Source organism: Montipora capricornis, chromosome 10 (assembly GCF_036669925.1).
Source record: "Montipora capricornis isolate CH-2021 chromosome 10, ASM3666992v2, whole genome shotgun sequence".
Taxonomy (NCBI): domain Eukaryota; kingdom Metazoa; phylum Cnidaria; class Anthozoa; order Scleractinia; family Acroporidae; genus Montipora; species Montipora capricornis.
In genome coordinates, this window is record NC_090892.1 from 15,601,954 (window position 1) to 15,608,625 (window position 6,672).

The following is a 6,672-nucleotide window of genomic DNA, read 5'->3' on the forward strand; positions in this document are numbered from 1 at the left end:
AAATTCCAGCAAAGGGGATTACCTAACGTACATGCATTATTTTGGGTATCTAGTTGCATATGAGAGCCCACCGTGCTGTTACACAATTATCCAACTATCAATGCTAATGCATAAAGAAAACTTCAGCCTGTCAATTTTAAACAATCGCGGTAACTTTCATATCCACGAGTAACGACAGTGGCACTTTGATTTTTTTTTTAGTCGTCCTTAGTCTTCAGAGTTTCTACAGCCAGCTCGGGTTGAAATGCTAGAAAAAGTCAGTAATTCCCAGGCAAAACCTCTATCAATAACAAAATTTCCCAGCCAGCTCATCGAAACACCTGTATTTTTGCCAGCCAGCAAGATTCCTCTGGGGAACAGATAATGTGAGGAACAGATTCGTTGGGTGCCCCTGAAGATCGGATAGAGAGAAAGACGAGTGGAAATTTATCATTTAGCACCTTTAACAAGAGCAAATGAAAGCAGGATTGCCAGAGCCAGGAGAACGGCTTTCAGAAACATTTTGAGGCCACTGGTATCCATTTTCTTGGCTTTTAACACTTTCTGAAACAGCTTTTCTTGATGAGCATTAGCTCATATCATAGTCATCAGTCTGAACCGATCGAGTAATGAACCACGATTGGCTTAAAAGACGTGCTCGCGTTATTTGAGGATGCAAGTTGCTGAAAACTGGGTGTCATCCGTCTTTGAAGTAATTACTAATCACGTGGAGAGACGTTAACATTTATTTAACAAGTCAATTCTAATTCCAATATTATCTCTTATGCTAATCTAGGGCGGTGTAGACACGAGAATTGAATTTCCAATAAAACATGCCAATAAATGTCAAGGGAAGGCGGCCTAACGATCTCGTTTAATTTGCTCTCCGGAATAGCATATATGGTTAAAAGACTCATCCTCAAAATAAGAACGACTTAACTTTGTTGCATTTGCAAGTGAAGTGCTGCGAGTGAGATGTGGGAGTATTGATTAATATTTAAACAGCTTTTAAAGCTGGCAGTTGTATTTAATACATTGAAACAATTCAATCCTAAGACAATGATTTTTTTATTAACTCAACTGTAAAAAAGATGTCTTTTTTTAAAACCCTTTTGCGATTTTTTTTTCAGAGTATTCACTGAAATATTATTTCCCGCTATGTATTGTATCTTTTATGTTAAAATAAATGCTCAAAATAAAGATTTAACGTTCTTTCAGTGGAAATTTTTTTGTAATTAAGGGAAGGTACGTTTTTGATTGGGGGGGGGGGGGGGTTGGGCCGGGGCTTCGGAGGGGAGGGTCCTTAGTAATTTTTTTACAAATTGGGGAGGGTCAAACCTGTTTTATTCTCAACCCGGGGAGGATAATATTTTTTTTTGGCAAGGAAAAAATTACTCCATGCATGTCGCTTCTACTTTGTGTATACAAGCAAAGCTACCAGTCGAGATTAATCTAAATTATTTAACAGGTGTCGAAAAATTTACTTATCAAAAAACTATCTTCTCCTAACTAACATAATTGTCTCTCTCGACCCGTGCCCGCTTTCGCCCATATTTTGATGTTTCCGCGCGGGGTTCTAGTATAAAATCAGTCTCCGGTGAGGATTCGTCACTTAAGCTACTCGAACTTGAACCGACAACTCAATCTACTACATCACTATATTCGCCCTTTGGGTTCGGGAACCACCCTAGGTCTTCATCTTTCCACTGCTCTGGACTTGTGCTTTCACTTGTTACCGCAGCCGATGTGCCATCAACTAAGTCAGAGGAGTAGCAGGCATCCTTTTTAGAATGGCGAGTCGGCAAAGAGCCACAAGTTGCTCCGATAGACCTCATGAAATCCTCGCATTCACCACAAGCACATTTTCCTCTTTCTATTCCTCGTACATCCTTGCCCATTTTCAAGTTCTCACTGTACAATCACACGCCACGCAATTAACTACTTTGTGCGCAGATGAACGCGGTTATACGAGTAACACTTCCAATTTGCTATTTCCACTTCCGGTTATTTTTGTCTTGGATAGGTTGAGGAGCGTGGGGGAGGGTCAGGCGTGGGGGAGGGTCAGATGTTTTTGTTTGGGTATTTTTGAAGGGTCATGCATTAATCCATTTCAGGAAGTGGGAGGGCTACGACTCTTTTCGCAAAAAAATTCTAAAATACCCCGGCCCACCCCCGCCCCCCCAATAAAAAACGTACCTTCCCTAAATCTTCCCTGTAAAAAATTGTATATTAAACAAGGAAAAAGATAAACATCACATCACTCACGAAACAAAAGACCCACTATTCTCGTACAAAATACATCGATTTCTATTGACAGCAAAGATCCATTTTCCACTGTTTAGGAATCACCCTTTCAATCTTCAGAGAAATCAACCTTCCGAGAATATTTTATGATTGTTTTTTAACGACGTGATGAGAGGAATGCAGGCAAAAGCGATAAGCAACTTACGTGATGCAAAAAATCAACATGCCTCCCAATCAAAAAGTATCATCCCAGAGACCAGAACATCATTCTAAAGGGTTATTCTTCGCAAAAAGTAGATAATTTTGATGGTGGACTAAACAAGTTTAATGACGGCCGAAGTTATTGACAAGCCACGTGGAATACTAAAGATGTCAGAAGCTACCTTTATGACTTTTCACGTCAATATCGTTTACGATTGTCCTGTTTTGCCATAAAAACCCTCCAGATGCCTTTGCTAGGCTCTAAAGAAGCTCTCAATGTAATTTTTCCGTGATTTCGACTAAAATTGCTTTTTCTTCTTCCTCTCCACGGGGGACGCCATTTTTGTCTCGTAGGAGGATAACAGAATGACTTTAAAATCATCGGCACAGACAAACACAAAATCGAAAAATCGAGATTTTAGCACACAGGGAGACCGTCATGATTTGTGCTGCTGCTCGCCTGGTGGTTTGCAGCAATTAACGAGGGTCTCAATGGGGATAACTTTCAGGGCTAACGGTTAAGTAATTTGCCTTTTCACGGCTAACGGTTATCTTTTTTCGGTCACGGTTAACTTATGTGAAAAGCAAAGAAATGTCCCTTGTGTTAGTGACTAGTAGGATTTCAGTAGATATACTGAATAGCTTAAGTCATTGGTTATCACAATGCGACTCACGATTTTGTGTTATTCACACGTCAAACCTTGCCCAGGCCTTGACCCCTTGACTTGTCTTCCAGACCTTGTCATTGTGCGCTTAGAGATGAAAAGTCTTCTGCTTCGTTACTGAACTCTAACGCTTTTATCTGAGTCACTTTCATATTCCTCAACCTGGTTATTAGTAGCACTAGTCTAAGAGGGAGTAGGCGCGAGAATAAAAAGAGGAACTCTCGGAGTTGCTGTCTCCTACGAATGTTATAGGCTCCCTTGTGACCCTGTGACCCCCCCTTGCCGGTCTCCGTCGTCTCGGGGAAGACAGGTAACGCTTTTTTGACCTGTTCAGCTGCAAAGAACACTTTTGCCAGCAGCAACTTGCTTTCATTATCAGACCCAACTAGGGAAGGTAATTCCAGGTCCAGCTGATGCTGCGTGGAAATCGCGTAGTTTTCAAGTTTCTGGCCGACTTTTGCAAGGCGAAGCAATTTTAATTCAAAGAAACCTCTGCCGAACTTTCTTGCCTGATCTTTCGGGCCCAGAAAGTCGAGGATAAACTCACTCATCGTAGGTGGATCGCATGTGTTCTTAAGGCTAACTTTATACCGCCCTATGGGCTTTTCTTCTCCCGTACAATAGAAACTCACAATCCCTTTTATAATACTCAGATTTCACATGGATATGAGCGGCATAAAACTGCTAAAAACATGCAACGAGCAAAGCTAATCGATTCCAGGCAATCTGGACATTTCTGATCAATCTTGTTCCCAGGATCTCTCTTCTTCCCTTCCCTTGAAGCGAGAGAGTCTGGGAGAGAGAAAAGCAAGAAACGGGGAGCATGGGGGTTAAAACGGTATCGAGTGCTCTGAAGTCTTTACCCTGGTCCCAGAGGCTTTTCTTGAGCGGCGAGAAGAGAAAAACCTCTGGTTGCCTTGGACTTACACATACATACATACTTATTGACCACTTCCATTGGGGCTTTTCCGGGTCAATGAACACAACCTCGACAGAACAGAACATTCAACAACAAAAGTTAAGAGTCCCAACAAGCCGGAGGCAAGTTAGTTGGCTATTTACAAGTGCTGATGAGAAGTTGATTCAGGGACTACCAGGAACAAATTCAACTAGCGGTTAGAACGTGTCTTGAACCCAGGATCCCCAGATCTCAAGTCAAGCGCCCTAACCACCAGGGGCACCCAACGACCAATTTGTTGTAAAATGTATTATTATACCCCAGTTAATGAAAATAAATGTTATTAAGGCATTTTCAGGTGTTTTTCAGTGTTGCTGGGAAAACATTATCTGTTCCTTTTTCCCAGCAAGACACACAAGAAATTTCCCAGCCAGCTAGATAAAATTGGTTGGTTTCCCAGCCAGCTGATCAAATTTATTTCCTAGCCAGGAATTCCGCGCGCTTTCAAATCCCTCGATCCAAAACGACCGGACAAAAGCGGCAAAACCGGCACAAAACAGGTTTTTTTCCGAAAGCGCAATCACTCTGACCAGCCGTCGTTTTTTTGTGACTACTCTGTGGGAGAGGGAAAGGGTTCCTTTTTTTTTTTTAGTCGTTCTCAGTCTTCAGAGTTTCTACAGCCAGCTGGGGTTGAAATGCTAGAAAAAGTCAAAATTTCCCAGCCAGCTAATCGAAACACCTGTATTTTTGCCAGCCAGCAAGATTCCTCTGGGGAACAGATAATGTGAGGAACAGATTCGTTGGGTGCCCCTGTAACCACTAGGACGCACTGCCATGTAGACGCCAGCTGTCAAACGCGTCAAACTGATAATTACAGAAGGGACCAATGGAAACTCAGCAATCACACGTCGCCTCGGTATTACCAATCAAACGAACCAATCATATTGATTTGCGTGTTTGTAAAAATATCAACCAATCCGAGCCTGAGGGTCAGATCCTGACCCTGGCGTCTGCATGAAAGTGAGATTCAAGTTCAAGGTAACCAGAAGTTTTTCTCTTCTCGCCGCTTCGCAACTTGTTTTCACCTCTCGCGGCTCTCTTTCATATTTTTCATGGCTAACGGTTACGTTTTGGTCATTTTCACGCTCTTATTATTAATGCCAACCGTTTTACTGTTAACATTTTCCCATGTTTCACGGCTCACGCCTTATGTACCCTGATAACCCCTAATAGGTTGTTTCCTCGTTGTTTCCGTTTGCAGATTTAGTAGCATTAATAATAAGAGATAACCTCTATTTCTGTTTTTACAAGAAATAACTTCTAGTAAAACTACAGATTCATCTTCCTGGTAATCTCTCGCCATTTTCCAAAGTTTCCTGTAGTTGTAGTTCACTGAAACTGGACAATTTGTGTTAACTGTTTGTGCATCCAACGGATACGCCCTATGCCCCGGCAGTGAATGAGTTTCCACTAAGCCATCGAAGCAACTGAGATCACGCGATGGTTTGCTTTATACTTAAAACTTTTGCGTGGCATGGAGGCCACCAGTTCAGTTTCGACCCAGAGCTGGTAATCAGGGGGCGTGGGCTCAAATCCCGCTCAGGGCATAAAACGTTTTTATCCAATGAAAAATGTCATTCAGGGGTTTTCCGTCCTTGGTCCCTTCAAACTTCATTGATTAACTACATTTCGCCGAGGCTTGGACTGTGAATCCTGGATCCTCCTGGGGGCAGAGAAGCGCTGTTAGCTCGAGAGATACTCTTAACTTGTGAATCGTCATTTTCCTAATTTTATTCGTTGTGCTTAAGAGCCACTTTCTGTAAATATCGAAAATCCCGCGACAGTTTCAAAATTTTCAGTTTCTTCATATTTTGCCCAAATAAACCCTTTAGTGAGTTATTTTCGAAAACACAATTAAAATATCCCAGCGCCCTTTAGTTTTTTCAAAATTGAGGAAAGTTTGAAAATCGCCATTTTGGCCTCTTGTAGGCGTTCAAAATAAAGTAAAATTGTGTATTTTCTTTTCGCTCGCACAGCTAAACTCGTGAACGTCTACCAATGAACTTTTAGCAAAACATAACAGCATTAAATGGTCTTTCTAAACCAGTTGTTTCATTTCGAAAAGCTATTAAATTTTTTCATATTAATGACTGCTTTAACTACCCTTGTCGAAGCGCTTTTGCAAATGAGCAAATTTTGGCTAACTTTTAATTAATAGAAAGCCCACTGGTACATTGTATTTCGAGCCAAAATTGCAATGGTCTTTGAGCTTATACTTTGTATTGTGTTCAGTGAAAATTTTTATCCGCGGCCTGACAAAAGTGTCCCATTTGAGAGACGAAAACATATGGTACAAGTTAGCGTCTTCGCATTCTAAATGATGAAGGACGCTTTCCTCGTCGTTCTTGAGAACTTCATTACAAGCGTTGACCTCAATGCTGACGTTTCTTAATGTTTAATGCTAAAAATCCTTCAACTGCGAATTATTCTTTGCTAAAAGATTGTTTTTTACAGAGCGATCAGGATATCGATATGCCCTGCAGAAGTGTAATATTTTAACAACGCTACATAAACGGTAAACTGTATTAACACGTAATGCAATTATTGCCGACCGCACGCAAGAAGCCGTACAGCAAAGATAATACGGTATTTTGTCCGGTCACCATTATTTTACTCACGGAAAGT